The sequence below is a fragment of the Aedes albopictus genome, chromosome 2 (genome assembly GCF_035046485.1).
Source record: "Aedes albopictus strain Foshan chromosome 2, AalbF5, whole genome shotgun sequence".
In the NCBI taxonomy this organism is placed as follows: domain Eukaryota; kingdom Metazoa; phylum Arthropoda; class Insecta; order Diptera; family Culicidae; genus Aedes; species Aedes albopictus.
The window spans coordinates 298364864-298382586 of NC_085137.1; the positions used below are offsets into that span (position 1 = coordinate 298364864).

The 17723-nt window shown below is 40.6% G+C and overlaps 1 protein-coding gene across 1 annotated transcript in view; it reads left to right on the forward strand.

The window, feature by feature from the left end:
- The window catches only part of LOC115270285 (palmitoyltransferase app), a 32385-nt gene that overhangs the window by 5505 nt on the left and 9157 nt on the right, over positions 1-17723 (forward strand). The gene's annotated exons all lie outside the window — the stretch shown is intronic.

Consider the following 17723-nt stretch of genomic DNA (forward strand, 5'->3'; position numbering starts at 1 on the left):
TGATTAGAATCTTGACAGTTGTGACAGTTGTACGTACAGTTAAAATAGTGGTGCATACAAAACTTAAAATTGTTGAAAAAGTGCTTGAAATTTACCTTGATGCGATTTGAGCTTTTAATATTTATTAGAAAAAGTACTGAACGATTTTGGTCAAATTTTTACCATTTATTTGATACTATGTAAAGATTATTGAATGAAATTTTCAAACGTTTTGACGAGGTAACAAAAAAGTTATAGCCTAAGCATTTTTTTTAAATGGGTGCCCAAATTTTCTAAAGTCTCAATTTATGACATCGACAATACCTGCGCCAATACTAAACCGATTTTAATGAAAACTTTATAATATTAGCTAAAACATAAAATACTATTCATAGTCAAAAAAATAGCTGTTTTCGCGAATGCAATCAAAAGTGATACAATAATATCTGTGTTCAAACTTCATCGAATACGGTCTTTATATTTAGGTTGATTTCTAGTTCCATGTACAAGCCGGATGTTGGTTTTTCGAACCAACCGGCACTAGGACTGCAAGGGTTAATTTCCAAGACTATAACCACCGTCGAATAAAACACCAGAATGTGACGTAGGAATGCGGTAGGTTATAATTTTCCTGAGGAACAATGATCGTACAAGCATACATATTGGATTAGTTATAGTTTCGGTGTATATAGCATCATGATTTAGCATAGATTATGTCGTAAATGTCTAGTTGTACTGTGTTTGTCTTAATTTTAGTTGACTTACGTTTAGTCTCCTCTAGCTAGTCAAGATCGTCTTCGGGTCGTAGTCGTTTCAGCGGTTAGGGATACTAGATAGTTCATTTAACATTATCATTTGGAAGAAATTCAACAAATTCAACTCCTATATATCTTACCGTTGGTATGCAGAAATACGATTGGTACCAACAAGGCTAAGGTTAGAACCAGCATCCGCTTGGATTAGATAACTACACCTAATTCGTGTTCAACATAGATTTCATTATTCCTATGCACATTAGTATTAATTCAAAATTACCTTGTGTGATTTATAACGATTACAACTATAAAATTCTTAGCTTTATGCGGCAAATTCACAAATTAATTCAGAGCTAATTTTTCGCTAACTCACTGTTTTGATTTGGATGTTCTTTCTTCGCATACTCACCGTTTGACAGCCGTCGATGTTACCTGTCATATCGGTGTACGCTGACATATGTGTGGTTCAGGGTTGCTGTATGGTAGGTGAGCGCTGGCAACAGTGGGTTCGCCAACACTCCCCCGGGTAGGTCGACCTGGTCGTCTACATCTCTTCGCGTAAAACGTCCAATACAGCTAGCTTGACAACCGGCCTCTCGTAGACGCCAGTCAACGTCCTTACTGTAGCTGACCGTACCACTCCATCTCGTCCTGGGCGTGTCGCTATTACCCTTCCCTTGGGCCAACAATTACGAGGGAAGGCCGAGTCCACGATAACGACGATGTCACCCATCTTAATCGGTGATGCACTAGAAACATACCATTTTGTCCTCCTAGTTATCTCCGGTAGATACTCAGCAATCCATCGTCTCCAAAATTGGTTGGCGATGACCTGAGAAGTGCGCCAGCATTGACGTACGATGGTGAAACTGTCATCGAGCGTGGTGAGTGGTTTTGCCCCGCTGGAGTGTCCCAGCAGAATATGGTTGGGGGTGAGTGCTGGAGCGGCATCATCGTCAATCGGAATGTGGGTGAGTGGTCTCGAATTTAACGTATTCTCAATCTCGGTCAGTGCATTACGCAAAATCTCATCTGATGGTCGACGTGGGAGGTTCAAGGACTTCAAACTGTTCTTTACACTGCGTATCAGGCGCTCCCAACATCCTCCCATGTGCGGCGACAACGGGGGGTTGAAAGACCAAGCAATTTCAGATCTGGCGAACTCTCTCATCATCGCTTCATGATCGAGTTCCTTTTCGACGCGGCTCAGCTCCCTGCTTGTACCAACGAAATTGGTCCCGCGGTCGCAGTATATATATCGGGGAACTCCACGTCTAGCGATCATGTTACGGATGGCCATTACGCAAGAGTCGGTGCTAAGGGAATGTGCAACTTCAATGTGTACTGCCCGCGTTGTCATACAAGTGGCTAGCATTCCCCAGCGTTTTTCCACCCTACGGCCGATAGCGACCTCCATTGGTCCAAAATAGTCGATGCCTACGTGGGTGAAAGGTCGAGAATATACAGCTAGCCTGGCTTCAGGCAGATCAGCCATAATCGGAGCGCTCGGCACAACTCTATCGTTTTTGCAACGCTGGCAGTTTCTTCTAACCTTGGCACAAACAGTGCGTAGTCGGGAGATCGAGAACCTCTGTCGAAGTTCATTAACCACGGTTTCTTGGTTGAGATGGTGGTACTTGTCGTGGTACTTTCTGACAATCAATGTGGTAGTGTGGTGGTCACGGGGCAGTATGATGGGATTCTTCGCTTCCTCGGCAATGAACGGACAGATGGTAGTCCGGCCACGCATGCGTAACATCCCGCTTTCGTCGATAAATGGAGTTAATTTGAAAAGTGAGCTGCTTCGTGCAATCCTTTTACTTTGCATCAGGGCATTAATCTCCTCGGGAAATGCGTCTTGTTGAGCTTGGCGTATAATACATTCTTCGGCTGTTCGAATCTCTTCCGTACATAATGAACCGGTGCGGCTCGGGTGATGTTGCAGTTTACGGCGACAGTTATCCGGAAAGCGAAGTACAAACCCGATCACGGTGACCAACCTTCTCCAGTTAGAGTAATCTGTGACGCGTAGCACCGGCATTTCAGTTGGAATGTGCGCAAGTACATGTGGACGGAGCTCTTCTAATGTCGATGTGTTGAACTGCGTTTGTCGTGGCCAGTAGGCCTCACTTTTTAGAAGGAAGTGGGGACCATTGAACCATCTACTATTAACGGTGAGGTCTGGTCGCCCTTGCCATTTCGTGGCGTCATCTGCAACATTTTCCTTCGTAGGGATCCAGCGCCACTCACTGGCTTCGGTCGTGTCAAGCAGCTCGCTAACTCGGTGTGCCACGAATTGTGAGAACCGACGGTGGTCAGAGTTAATCCAGCACAGCACATCTCGTGAATCGGTCCAAAAATAACGTTGAGTTGCTCGAATGGACAAGGATTCACTGATCGTTTGTGCTAGTCTCGCACCGAGAACCGCTGCCTGTAGCTCAAGCCTAGGGATGGATAGGTATTTCAGGGGAGCGACTCTGGTTTTTGCTGTGGTGAGAGTACATTCCACTTCGTCACCATTTGAGAATCTCATATACGATACGGCAGCAAACCCGTTCTCACTGGCATCGACAAACGTATGCAGCTGTATTTCACAGGCGGCCGGATTTCGTGTATGATAGCACCGAGGTATTTGTACGCCTTCGACATCAGGTAGCACTTGCAACCAGGTTTGCCACTTCAAAAAAAGGTTATCGTTGATCTTCTCGTCCCACTGGGCTCCGGAACGCCAGATTTCTTGTAGTAGGACTTTAAGATAAATTAGAAAGTGGGCAATCAAACCAAGAGGGTCGAAAATGGACATGAGCACTCTCAGCACTTCCCGCTTCGTGGGACGTCGTTGTTCTTCTAAGAGCACTTCATCATAACGGGTCCAGCCTACTTTGTACGTGAGCGTATCCTTCTCAGTGCACCACCACAGCCCCAAAACTTTCTCCGTTGCCATTTCAGCGGAAAGGTCAAGATTCTTTATCTTCGCTTCATCCTCTCCTAAAGACCGCATAACCGCTGGTGAGTTGCTTATCCAGTTGCGGATTTCGAACCCGCCTTGGGAGTGTACATATTTGACCTGGTTTGCCAAGGTGATAGCCTCTTTCTCCGTCTTTACGCTTACTAGCATGTCGTCCACGTAATGGCGTTTGATGATGACGTCAACTGCTTCAGGATACCTTCCAATGAACCTTTCAGCATTAAGATTTTTCACGAACTGCGCACTGCTTGGCGAGCAACACGCACCAAAGGTCATGACACACATTTCGAAGACGGTGGTTTCTCCGCGCTCATTCCTCCAAAAAAATCGTTGACATGATCGGTCCTGTTCCCGGATCTGTATCTGGTGGAACATCTCGCGTATATCACCAGTGAGTCCAATCGGATGTTCCCTGAACTGCAATAGTATGGAGTATAGCGAGCACAACTGATCGGGTCCCTTCAGGAGGGCGGAGTTTAACGACATTCCAAATATCGTGGCAGCTGCATCCCATACGATTCGGATTTTCGCCGGCTTGTTCGGATTAAACACTGGAAATACCGGCAGATACCAGACACGTGAAGCGGGTCGATCTTCTTCCTCCTTGGATAACCGTCGTATGTACCCTTTTGTAATGTACTCGGCGATCTTCTGGTCTAGGGCTTTGGCAAGTTCTGGAGTCTTCGCCATACGCTTTTCCAGCAGGTTATACCGGCGAAGCGCCATCTGTCGACTATTTGGAAGACGGATGTCATCATAGCGCCACAGTAATCCTGTTTCGTATCGATCTCCGTTGAGATGAGTTAGTGATTCCAACATTCTACAGCTTCGTTGATCTTCGGAGGACAGTAGGACTTCATTCGGCTTTGCTACTCCCATACTATCTAGAGCAAAGTAATCCTTCATGGCTTGATGCAGGTCTTCATCCAAATGACCGTCGCGTGACCCTACATGGAACGAATAGTGTACCATGTTCGGTACATTTTCGCCGTCACTTCCACCGCATACTGTCCACCCCAGACGTGTCTTTATGGCTATAGGTTGTTCCAGCTTACCTTCCCGGCACTGCAGCACAAGACTAACGTGAGCGTGTTTCAGTCCGATCAAAATTCTTGGACGGGCGCCTTTGTAGGATTCTATGGGTAGGCCACGTAAGTACGGGTACTGTTCCGACATCTTTCCAATGTTCAGAGATTGCCGAGGCAGCTGCAGATCATTCACCGTTCGCACCTCATCCAGTTTGAAACTCTTTGCTCCATCATGTGTGCCTGCAATCGTAACAGTCGTGACCCGGGAATCTTTTTCGCATCGCTCGGTGCCGCCAGTCCATCGAAGATATAATGGGCTTTCATCTCCTTCCAACTCGAGTTCATCGGCAAGGTCTTTATCCATAAGGGTTAGCTTGGAACCTTCGTCCAAGAAGGCGAAAGTCTGAATGCTCCCGCTCTTTCCGTGAAGCGTGACTGGGAGGTAACGAAATAGAGAGCTACTTGAACCGGAGCGGTGACTATTGCACTCGTGTCGTGTCGAATTCATCGCCGTTTGTCCTCCTTGTTGTTCATCACTTTTGGGATTTGCAGCTTTCTCCTTTTGATTTTCATTATGAAGTAGCTCGTGGTGCTTTCGTGTACAACCATTCTTTCCACACACCTTGGCTTTGCAGCTACCGTTGTGTTTGTCCAGACAACGACGACACAGATTGAGATCGTGTACTACGGCCCACCTAGACTCCCTAGACAGCTCCAAAAACTGCTTGCATTTTTCTACTTCTTTGCAACTAGATTTACAAACCGAGCATTCACCTGCATCCTTTCGAGCTGTCTCCATATCTGGCTTCGAATCCGTTTCGGTTGATTCCAGATGCGCGTTTAGAAACCCGGTGCTCTTTTTTATTGGACGAGGCTCGTTCCGCGAAAGTTTGAGGTCTTGGATTGCTGGAATTGTCACAGTACTTGCAGCTTCTGCTAACGAATAGATCCAGTTTCCGAATGTTGCCAGGTTGACTCTAGGTAACGTATAGCGATATCTGGCCCAGTCCAGCTTAATCGATGGTGGAAGTCTACAAACGAGTTGATGCAGCAGCGACACGTTGTACATGTGCTCTTCCATTTCGCATGCATCGACGATGGCACAGAAGTTTTGAACCTCAACGGCAAAATCCATTATTGTCTCAAGTTTGTCCTCCTTCAGTGGTGGTAAAGCTGTTATTTTCGCTATCAACGAGTGGACAATAGCTTCTGGCTGTCCAAATCTCATCCGAAGCGTGTCAATGACTCCTTTAACGTTGGAGGGATGCATCAAACGGCTCTTCACTGCGTCGTACGCCTTCCCTGTTAGGCTTTTCTGCAACCGGACGGCATTCTCGGCATCCGTGTACCCACACATGGCTGTTGTGTTGATATACGACGAAAAGAATATGGGCCACTCTTCTGGATTCCCAGAGAAGCTGGGTAGGTCTTTGGATATAGCTTGACGCGCAGCCAGTTGCTTTTTGGTGAGAGGGCATGGATCTTCAGGGTCTTCTGCAACTCTTGGGTCTCTCCTAGAAAATGACTGCTGTAATGGTATGTGACCGGGAACGTACGAATCTCGCACTACGTTTGATATCGGGATGCAGTGGCTTGCGAGGTCCCTTTGGTCTCGTAGAGGGGCAAACATCGTCCTATCAACCGCAGCACGTTGCCGGCTGCCAACTGCCTCAGCCGAGCTGAATCCACCGGACATTGCCCTTATCGAATAGGTTCTCCCGTTAGTCTGTTGATCCTGCAGCGAAGAAAACGACTGCCCCCCTGGTACTGCCAACTGATTTACGCTCGCTAATGCACTTGGGTTCTGTGTAGAATGCCTTTCTGGATCAAACACATCTTGATAGTTCACTACACTTCCCTCTCGGTGCGTATCGTTGCCATGCACCCAATCGCGTACTCGGCTCATGCTGGTGCTAGTTCCAGAACTTCTTTTGGAACTTGTCCTAGAACTTCTCTCACTTACTGCCTCTTCCAATAGGGCATACTTTTTCTCCAGGAATTCTTTAGCCAACTTCTGTTCCTCCTCCAGTTTTTGCATTTGAAGCTTCAAAAGTGTTCTGGAAGACCTGCGCGATGATGAAGACGACAAGGCGCTCGATGCCGCAATACTTAACACTTTCTGATTCCCATGGTCGATTTGGTGATGTCCCTTGCTGATCGGATTCCTCAGGTCCTGTGCATCTACGCCACGACTAGCATTACCGACGACCTCCTTTTCAGAACTACGCTGGTCTTTCTCACTCGCTCCCGTCGACGTCTGCGCTCCTTGTGTATCCGTGCTGTCTTTAGCATCACCAATAGGTTGAAGTTGTTTGCTGGAAGTTGACCCCGATCGTTGAACCCATTTTGCCGAAACGCACTTTGGGCAGCTCCAACTATGATCTGCAACTTCCTCTGTAACTCCAACGCAGCCAAAATGATGCCACTTGTCGCAAATATCACACTGAACCATCTCGTCAGAATCCGGGCCTTTACAGGATTTACAAGTTCGACCAGCTAATGTCCGATCCGTCGTTTTCTCCTCCGGAACTCCCGTGACCACTATCGACACATCACCACTATTAATCACTTCGTCACCTTTCGCTTTAGAGCTTTTGCTCTTCTTTGCCACCTTGACATTCTTCCCGGAACCGTGCGCTTCGCGACTCGACATTTCCCAAATGGATAAACGAAAATTATAATATGTTGGTTTTTCGAACCAACCGGCACTAGGACTGCAAGGGTTAATTTCCAAGACTATAACCACCGTCGAATAAAACACCAGAATGTGACGTAGGAATGCGGTAGGTTATAATTTTCCTGAGGAACAATGATCGTACAAGCATACATATTGGATTAGTTATAGTTTCGGTGTATATAGCATCATGATTTAGCATAGATTATGTCGTAAATGTCTAGTTGTACTGTGTTTGTCTTAATTTTAGTTGACTTACGTTTAGTCTCCTCTAGCTAGTCAAGATCGTCTTCGGGTCGTAGTCGTTTCAGCGGTTGGGGATACTAGATAGTTCATTTAACATTATCATTTGGAAGAAATTCAACAAATTCAACTCCTATATATCTTACCGTTGGTATGCAGAAATACGATTGGTACCAACAAGGCTAAGGTTAGAACCAGCATCCGCTTGGATTAGATAACTACACCTAATTCGTGTTCAACATAGATTTCATTATTCCTATGCACATTAGTATTAATTCAAAATTACCTTGTGTGATTTATAACGATTACAACTATAAAATTCTTAGCTTTATGCGGCAAATTCACAAATTAATTCAGAGCTAATTTTTCGCTAACTCACTGTTTTGATTTGGATGTTCTTTCTTCGCATACTCACCGTTTGACAGCCGTCGATGTTACCTGTCATATCGGTGTACGCTGACATATGTGTGGTTCAGGGTTGCTGTATGGTAGGTGAGCGCTGGCAACAGTGGGTTCGCCAACACCGGAGTTCTGGTTCCATGTACAAGCGGAGTCGGACTCTGCTACGATGTCCTGTTGGATTCCAATCCAGCACTTGCTTGCAGATTTCGTCTCCTCTCTTTCGTAGTAGGGGAATTGTGGGTAAAATGAACAGGGTAATGTTTTACAGCATTTAGGCTATTTTTGCATATTTTAACGATTGGGTTCTATGCAACAACATGAATCATTGTACTTCTGCTGATATTGGACTTAAAAATTAACGAAACCACTTTGAAATGAGGCAAATAGCAAAAATCATGAAAAAATATGGTCTGATGTAAAACTGAGCTAATCGAAAATAAGGTCAATTCGTTAATTATTCGCAAATTTCTACATGTTCTAACAATAGGACAGATCGGTGAAGTACTAGATTTGTAGTAATGAGCTGAATTTTAGTATGGTGAGAAGGTCAATTCTCCGTTTCTGCAATGAAATGGTACAAAAAGCGTGGGTATTATGATTCCTTGCCTAATTTGATGCTGTTTGAGCAAAACTTTGGGCAACAGTGTTGTTGTTTTCTCCATTTTTTGCAACATAAACAACATAGTTATCCAAAGTTTTGCTCAAACAGCATCAAATTAGGCAAGGAATCATTATACCCACGCTTTTTGTACCATTTTATTGCAGAAACGGAGAAATGACCTTCTCACCATACTAAAATTCAGCTCATTACTACAAATCTAGTACTACACCGAACGTGCCCCATTTACTTCTAAAACAAAATATTTAATGAGAAAAAAAAAATAGTTTTTGTTTTTAATAAAATTTTAGAATTAACTTAAAAAAACAGAGCTTGGGGGTAAAAAGAACATTTGGTTCAAATTTCATATAATTTTTACAAGATTTCGTTCAAACTCGGTATACTGAAATCTCTAACGTATATCGTTACATAAATAGAGTAAAAAGTTAACAAAACATATCTGCAACAAAATAAGATTGTTATTAGAAAATTCGCCTGTTTTAGTACATTTTTTTTAAATAACTATTTCAGTTCATTGCAAACTTTATATAAGAAGTATCGAAATCGTATCATATACAATTTACATCAAATTTACTGACATTCAGTTGAAAATATCGAAATTACACGTTTAAATTAAATTTTATATATGTGTTCATTTTACCCCCATCGATTGTTCATTTTACCCTCACTGTTTTTCACTACTCGGTTTTCTAGCATTTTTTTTTTCAATCGAAAGGTTTAGAACATAATATCATCTACGATATTACAAGGTGAAAAAGAAATATTTTAACATATTTCCATTGAAAACGACGCCAAAAGCTTAGGGTGTTCATTTTACCCCCATTTCCCCTATGCGAGATTCGATCCCAGGCCATCGGCGTGATAGTCACGTGCTTTAACCATCACACCAGGTTCGATCAACTTCTCGAATTTATGATGATATCGATTTCTGATCTTCGTTGTAGCTCAGTATTCGAGATCCAATTGTGAGGCCACTAGGCCCGAACTGTTATGAACTACAGACATCGATTGATGAAATTCTCCAGATTCTGTGTGATCCAGGCTGATTTGCCCAAAGCCGCGATAAAGCGAGCAAAAACACGAGGAGCCAAAGCCGTATCCCGTCAGCGCTATTCGGCTCTCGAGTAGGAATAAATAAAATGCACAAAAGAGCGTGGGCTCCCTAGCCAACGAGGGCGAAAAAGCCGCAAATATCGGTGACATTCGTCTCCAATGTCTGACGTCGTCTTAGTGGTACTAAGATGAATGCTAAGATTCTCGTGAAAGAGACGTCTGGACAGTTGTATACTATGTACCTATGATCGTATAATTGTACCGTATGAATAGGAAACCCTGCAAATATGCGACTGATATGCGATCATAGGCAGTATAGTATTAGACCTGCCCACATTTGTATGTAGCAAAAAAAAAGTTTTCAAAATTCACGGGGCACCCTCTAGAATCGTGCCTTTGGATAAGAAGAACAATCTGTGAAAGATTCAGCTCAATCGGTTGAAAACTGAGCTGGCGCAAATGAGTTGAAGGTTTGTATTGGATGTTCAGCCCAATTATATGGGAAATTGGATGACCTCCAGTCTCTCATACAGCACGCCGGTTTGGCGAGTTCCATTTGACTCAGAATTGAAAGAATAGCAGTTGATACCCTAATGAGGGGCTGTCCATAAACTACGTAGACTCTATGGGGGGACGGGGGGGTATTGCAAAAGTCTACGCTCCATACAAATTTCGAAAAATTTGTATGAATAAAAGTCTACGAGGGGGGAGGGGGGGTCTGAGATGGCCGAAAAAAAGTCTACGTAGTTTATGGACAGCGCCTGAACAACTTTGTAGACCATATCATGATAAAACTTAATTTAGTTGCGGTTTTAGTCTTCTACAAAGTCTTCTACAAAGTTGTTCATTAGGGTATCAACTGTTATTCTTTCAAATCTGAGTCAAATCGAACTCGCCAAACCGGCGTGCTGAATGAGAGACTAGAGGTCATCCAATTTCCCATATATTTGGACTGAACCCATACAAACCTTCAAATCATTTGCGCCAGCTCAGTTTTCAACCGATTGAGCTGAATCTTTCACAGATTGTTCTTCTTATCCAAAGGCACGATTCTAGAGGGTGCCTCGTGGAATTTTTCGACATTTTTGTATTTGGGCCGGTCTAGTATAGTATATTAGGCAGCAATCTTATAATTAATTTGATTAATTTGATGGCACAAATGTCCCAAATGGAGGATAACGTGCCTCTGGAGCCGGCCTTCTGATAGGCAGCAATCTTATAATTAACAATGACAAAGATAGCTAGTCTTTCTCCTGCTGAAACGCATTACCCCAAATGATTCGCTATATCGCCAAATGAGAAGGTTTGATAAGCGTTGCATTAAGTATAGGAAAAACCCGTAAAGGAGGAGGAAAGAGATCGAAAAATCTCAGTTTTTGCGATACTTAATGGATGCTCCCTAACACAGACAGAACTACAGTTTTTTTTTTCTGCCAAAATGTGGATTCCATTGTGTTTTGTCATTCTCTATGAATATTGCCAAAAAATAAAACACGAAAATGCAATTGTTTTTTTTTTTCATTTTTGACAGAATTTGCGCTTGCAATTTTAGCAAACACTTCACCCAAACTTTTATCGGCTGTATCGGCCAAATGATTCTTCAAATATTATCAAGTATTTTTCCATGAAAACTTGCTACAATTTCCAAAGGAGCGGCCGGTATTTTGAGCACTCTTCGCTATAACTTAGTCAATTCCAAACCAATTGACTTGAAATTTTGTACACGGCTAGATAGGGAAGTGGAACCATCTCGGCAGGGGTCCTATTTTGGGCACTTTTCTGCTATAATTCCGCCAATTTGGAATTAATTGACACAATTTTTGGAATGCGATGAGATACGTATATTATCTAGCAGTGTCCAAAAGTCAATTGGCTCGGAATTGACTGAGTTATAGCGAAGAGTGCCCAAAATACCGGCCGCTGCCCAAAGGTTCGCTACTCTATCAATAATTTTTCCATGAAAACTTGCTACAATTTCCGAAGGAAATATTCGCAATCATTTTCATAGAAAAAAAAAAGTTCGATAAACCCGTACAATCAGCTTATAGCTCGCATAAGTGTTTGTTTTCAAATTCGTCAACAAATTCTTCATCAGCCTCGCATAAAAAACAGCGTTTCTCCAAGAAACACTCAAGGACATTCATTTAAACTTATTCTAATAATATCGTAAAGACACACACTACTCTTACAGTTGCACTAACGTGAGAACTACACGACACATATACACAATACGCGACGTAAGACTAGACAAAACACTTATCGTTCAAACAATCGCCAAGAAAAGATTAAAATTGCTTTAAGTCGACCGGCTTCTTGCGTGACTAGCCCATCTACAGGACCAGGCCCGGATTAGGGATTGTGAGGGCCCAAAGCCCTAACGGATAAACGGGCCCCTTGGAGCTACAAAAGCGATAAGCAAACAATAATTCGTCAATTTTCCTTAAAACTACAAGTGTATGAAAATTGACCCATTCTTTCCCCTTTGAGGGGATGAGAATAGGTCAAGGGAACCGAATTTGGACATGGACAACAACGCACGTTGATAATGTTCTGGTGAAGGTTGAAACTACTTACCAATAATAAATATATTATTGGTAACATGGGTTTGAGGTTCTAAAAACTATCAATCCACCTGAAGTGTGATGTTTCATCGAGCCAGCAGCAGGTAACCTGTCGATCAACTTTTCAGCGCGATAGGATTTTTGGTTCTTCAGATTTGTGCTTTTGAAAATTCAAGGTGTGGCTTCGTTCTATATTCACCTTAAAAGTGGCATTTAAAAAGGCTTAGAGAAACGTTGATTTTCGATGAACTCGAAATAAACGGAATTAGAGGAATGGGATGCAAGTATATGATTACAACTTCTCGATAGTGAAAAAAATGTTTTGAAGATATGAGCAGAGTTGCAAAGCACATGTTTTAAATTATCTTTTTGGAGATAGATATGCGCGTTGAAAGCTGTGGGAAAGCAAGGGTTAAGTGGAATAGTGCATCCTTCCGAACTATCCCGACATACATACCATTGAAAGCGTGCTCAAAAAATTACAAAACATCTAAAAATGCATTTTCAGTGTACACAGGCCACAATAAGCTTTTTAAACCGTTTTCGTTCGTAGACAATTTTTATTTTGCTCTATCAATCTGTTTTTTTATACATATAATTTATTGAATGGATCAAATAACGAGCACCAAAATACAGGAACAAACACTTATCGAACAGATGGAAATAACCTCAAACACAGTAGTAGCAGAATCACAACAAAGCTTATAGGGAAAAACTTAAACTAGCAACAGTTATAACCTGCCATGGTTTCACACGCAGTGCACATCTTTAGTTTGGCGTTCATACAGCTCCCTAATAGAACAATAATAGAGTCGATAGGGGTAGGCGGGGCAATATGGACACCCGGGGCAGAATGGACACCCTCAATATCTTGAAATATGCGAACTTTTTTGAACTTTTAATGATTGGAGAATATAGTCCATTTATCTAAAACGTAATTTCAGGAAAGAAACATTCGAAATTAAAATTATACTTGATTTTACACGAATAAGTTGCGTCCTCCGTTTTTTGTGCATGGAAATTATAATTTTCACACCATCTAAAATAAGATTTAGTGATTAATTTATTGCAGGTCGATTAAAACCTGATATTTTTAGAACACATGCAAATAGTTTTGCTGTATCTACATGCTTAACATGTTTATGTTTTCTTCTTTATTATATCAAAAATCAAGTTTGGAAATATCTTCTGCTGCCGGGGCAAAATGGACACTCACCTTTTTGAAAGAAGCGGCAAGGGAAAAATATAACCTAAATCACAAACCAACCAAATTCTTCGATTTCAGTATATTTTCGGTTAAATGTTCACTATAGTAGACATAGGGTGAAACAAATTGATCAAAAAACGACAGCAGTGGAAATAGTTGTTCTAGGCACAGCTGTACATGCCGACAAAAACGAAGCTTTATCCAAAACAGCCTGAATTTAAATTAACTGAACAAAATGAACTACTTCGGCGTATTATTCATCCATAATAGTTGTTTTGTAATGAAATGACTTTATAGGCGTAAATAATGTACGAAATTCGTAAAAGTCTCATGGTGTCCATATTGCCCCATGGGGGTGTCCATTCTGCCCCGTATGCTTGAAGACGGTCATGAAAAACTAACATTTTTCAAAACATTTTTTGAAGTGGATAAATCATTTTTCTTCGTGAACATTCTTATGCAATAGATGCTAAATAGACTTTAAAAGGATACTTGTATCAAAAAACTAAACTTTTTTGACATCTTGCCAGGTAAAGTTGGCAAAAACCTTAGGGTGTCCATATTGCCCCGCCTACCCCTACGTTGGTATCGTTGTTTATATTTAGTACATGGGAAGATAAACTTCATAAAGTTTATGGTACAGGTATAACGGGTTCAGAGTAAGGCAAAGGAAGCTTCCAGGGTTTGAATGAAGATTTCCATAGGAGACACGGTTTTAACAGTTGAGCTTCCGGTGAGTAATACAATAGACATTTTGTCCTCTTTCGAATTGTTCAAAACTACAAATCCCTTTCTCACTACTAATATGCAACTCAATGTCTTATGAGAGATGATAAAGAATACGGTTCAAAAACGATCATAATGGAATGACATGTGATGGATGGTAGAAGGTAAGGTTAGATCGGACTAGCAATCTCGTTAGACATATTTTAACTTTCGGATGGTTCTAGAGCCATTGCAAATCATGTTTTAAAAAATAGTTCTTCTTACCTTTAGCTTTTTCGAAAACATAGAATCTTGAACAAGTAGCAACCTTAGCTATTACTGAATTCAAGCCCAGCATTAACGAATTCCAATCAATTGGTAATCACTAATGAGTTTATATTGTAGAAATGATGCATCGAACCGTTTAGTCATTTAATTCAACAATGGCAGTTGAAAGACCAGACTAGTGCATTAATATGGCATTACTTTTTAATTAAAATTCTTATGAATTTGCTATCATTGTTAAAGTTGTTGACATTAAGAGCATTTAGAATTTTAATATTAAGGTATTTTCTATGTAAATCCATAGCGCCAGGCGTTATCGTTTATGAAGAGACAATAGATTGGAAGATTAATACGAAACATGTTTATATTTTACTTATTTACTGCTAAATAAAATGTACTTTTAGTCATCTAACAGTCGGTTTGGAATGCTGATAGCTGAAAGCGGAAAAAATAAAGATTCATTGAAATGACCAAGGCATCTGAAAAACCATTACGCTACGCATTGATTTTAAAGCAAACAACCGAAAATATTGTCGTGATAATTTAACATTTCTTGAGGGATTTCTAGATAACTTCCCAGGTGATTCGAATGATTCCGACCTGGTTCTACTAGGAGAGCAGGCGTGGGTGAGTTTTAACGCCGTCCAGTTCAAGTCCTCATTCCATTTCCTTCTTAATTGTAACAGTTGCGAACGTTTATTAGTTTCGGCTCCTGGCAGTCCTTTAGCCTTGTGACGACATCTAATTGTAAGATTTTTTTCAGTTTGTTCACATGTTTCTTTTAAGTCACAAATGCAGTTAGAAATACTTTAGTTTATTTTGCTAGAGAACGCTATGGCTTTGCTGAAAAAAAAAGTTATCAATATACTATCTTAATTGTATTATGCTAATGTAAGGTCTGAGTGCCGTTAGTAATCTTACGCTCCTTAATTCATTCTATTCCAAAACAAGTGATTACGACGCCGATTTCGTCCTTTTTTGTTTTCATTTGTTCATACGTATTCTCATTTCTGAAAAAAATACTAACATAACAAACAAATCGAACAGCGTTTCAGTATTTTGTTTTGAGTAGGATGAATCTCAGAACACTGCTTGATAAAAAAAAACGGAACCCTACTTAAATTTCATTGTAAATCAGAATATGTACTATCTACGAGTCATTGACATTGACATACGTATACCTAAGTTTTTTTTGATGATTGGGTTAGTATAAAATTGACCATCATGGGTCATCAATTGGGATCCCTGAGGATACGCCGAAGGGCCCATATAATCGTTGCGGTAAGCGCGCGGGTATTCAGCAAGGTCATGCTGAGGGTGGCCGGTTCGATTCCCGGTCGGTCCAGAAACTTTCGTAATGGAAATTTACTTGACTTTCTTGTGCGTAGACTATCTTCGTACCTGCTACACGATATACACATGCAAAAAGGTCATTGGCAGAGGAAGCTTTCATTCAGTTAATAATTGTGGTAGTGCGCTTAGAACACTAATCATCTTCAATATTCTTAACCCCAAGAAAATTTGACAGGATTCTGTCAGGCATCTCAAATGATTTTTTTGGAATGTAGTAAATTTGTGTGAATAGCGGGAATGAGTTTTAACATTTTTTCCAATATGTAGGGTATTGGTTTCCTTATTAAGCATGTGGCTCCCATTTTCATCCTACGAAAAACAAAGGATTGAAGCACTGTTTGTTTTGTTTCTTATTTTTGTATTTTTGTTAGAAGTGAGCACGCATAAAAACAAAAAGAACGGAATCAATCGGTGCCGTAATTGCTTGTTTTTGAATAGGATGAAATTGGGAGCGTGAGATTACTGATGGCACACAAACCCTATCTGTTGCAATTTTTAAAACCATTAATCTGGGGAATTTTTTGGAGATTTTTAGTAAAAACACTAATATTTTGTGGTAATTTTTGATCTTTGATCGTATAATAATTTGTTATACTATTGAAACAAATGTGATACCTATATTTGAAATATTTCTAGCAGAATCAATATCAGTCAATGTTCCTGCTAAAATTCAGATTGGGTTTCAGTGAACATTCGAGGTTTGTCGTGTCGAAATTCAGAGAAATAAGGCAACAATTGGAAAATTGAAATTTATAGAAAATTTTAGCAATGTTTACTGGTATTTTTTTAATGAGAACTTTCCTATTGTACAGTAGTGTTTGGTTGCCTTTCTTTTCTTTGAGGAGTTTTTGGTAGAAATGTAAAAGCAACTTCTGTTAGAATTGTCAAAGTAATAATTATCCAAATAGAATCAGCAAAATTCCAACGCTCTTCTCAAAAAGCTCTTATTTATGCAACGAAATCCTTGGAAAATATAAACGTTTGACGGAAATTCTGAAACAAACAATAAATCTTACGCATTTTCTGTAAGCACTTCTATTTAAAAAAATGAATACATGGCATTTTCATTTTGATAATGCAGGCACAATGAAACAAAATAACCTCCATCCGTTGCTTTCAAGTGAGCATACAAATTTCGTTTCTATCGCAACCTAGAAAACTCAGGTCATCTTTATTTTGGTAGAAGACCCTGTTTTTAGTAATTTCAAAAAGAGTTTTCTTTTTTTATTATTTGTGCCATATCTGCAGGACATTACCTGCTAATTTAATTGTATATTAAGTAACTATTATTAAACTCACAATCGCAGTATTTAAATTTTCGCACGTGCCGGCCATTATTGGTTTTAAATTACTCACACTTACGAAAGCTTCTATTTGAAGGGTTAGAAGCAAAGGGGTATAAGTGACAAAAACCCACTTTCGAGTAAATGAGATTTAAAGTTTTTCTTTAATTTTTCATCCCATACAAAATGTATGGAGTTTCAAAATCGACCCAATTTTCTACGATTTATTGTAATTTTTCTAATCATCGTAAAAATAAACTTAAAAATGTTCCTGAAAGCTTGAAATCTGAAGATTTTTTTGATATGCTCAGCTCAAAATCGACAAATCATTACTTACAACACCCCTTACAACACCTATTTGATTCTGGGCCCCTTATTTGAGCTCGCGAATGGTAAATTCTGCAATCGCCGTGTGCTCTGAATTCCGGTAAAAAAAAGTTTGTTATATGAATTTTGGTGGAACATTTGCTGGATCTAAGCAAACAAACAGAAGGATTGCTGAGATAGATTCAAAAAGCAAGTTTACTGAGCAGTCGACCGTGTCAATCTTGGTAGAAAACAATGTAAAATGTCGAGATTCAACAAACACAACACAACACAACCAACAC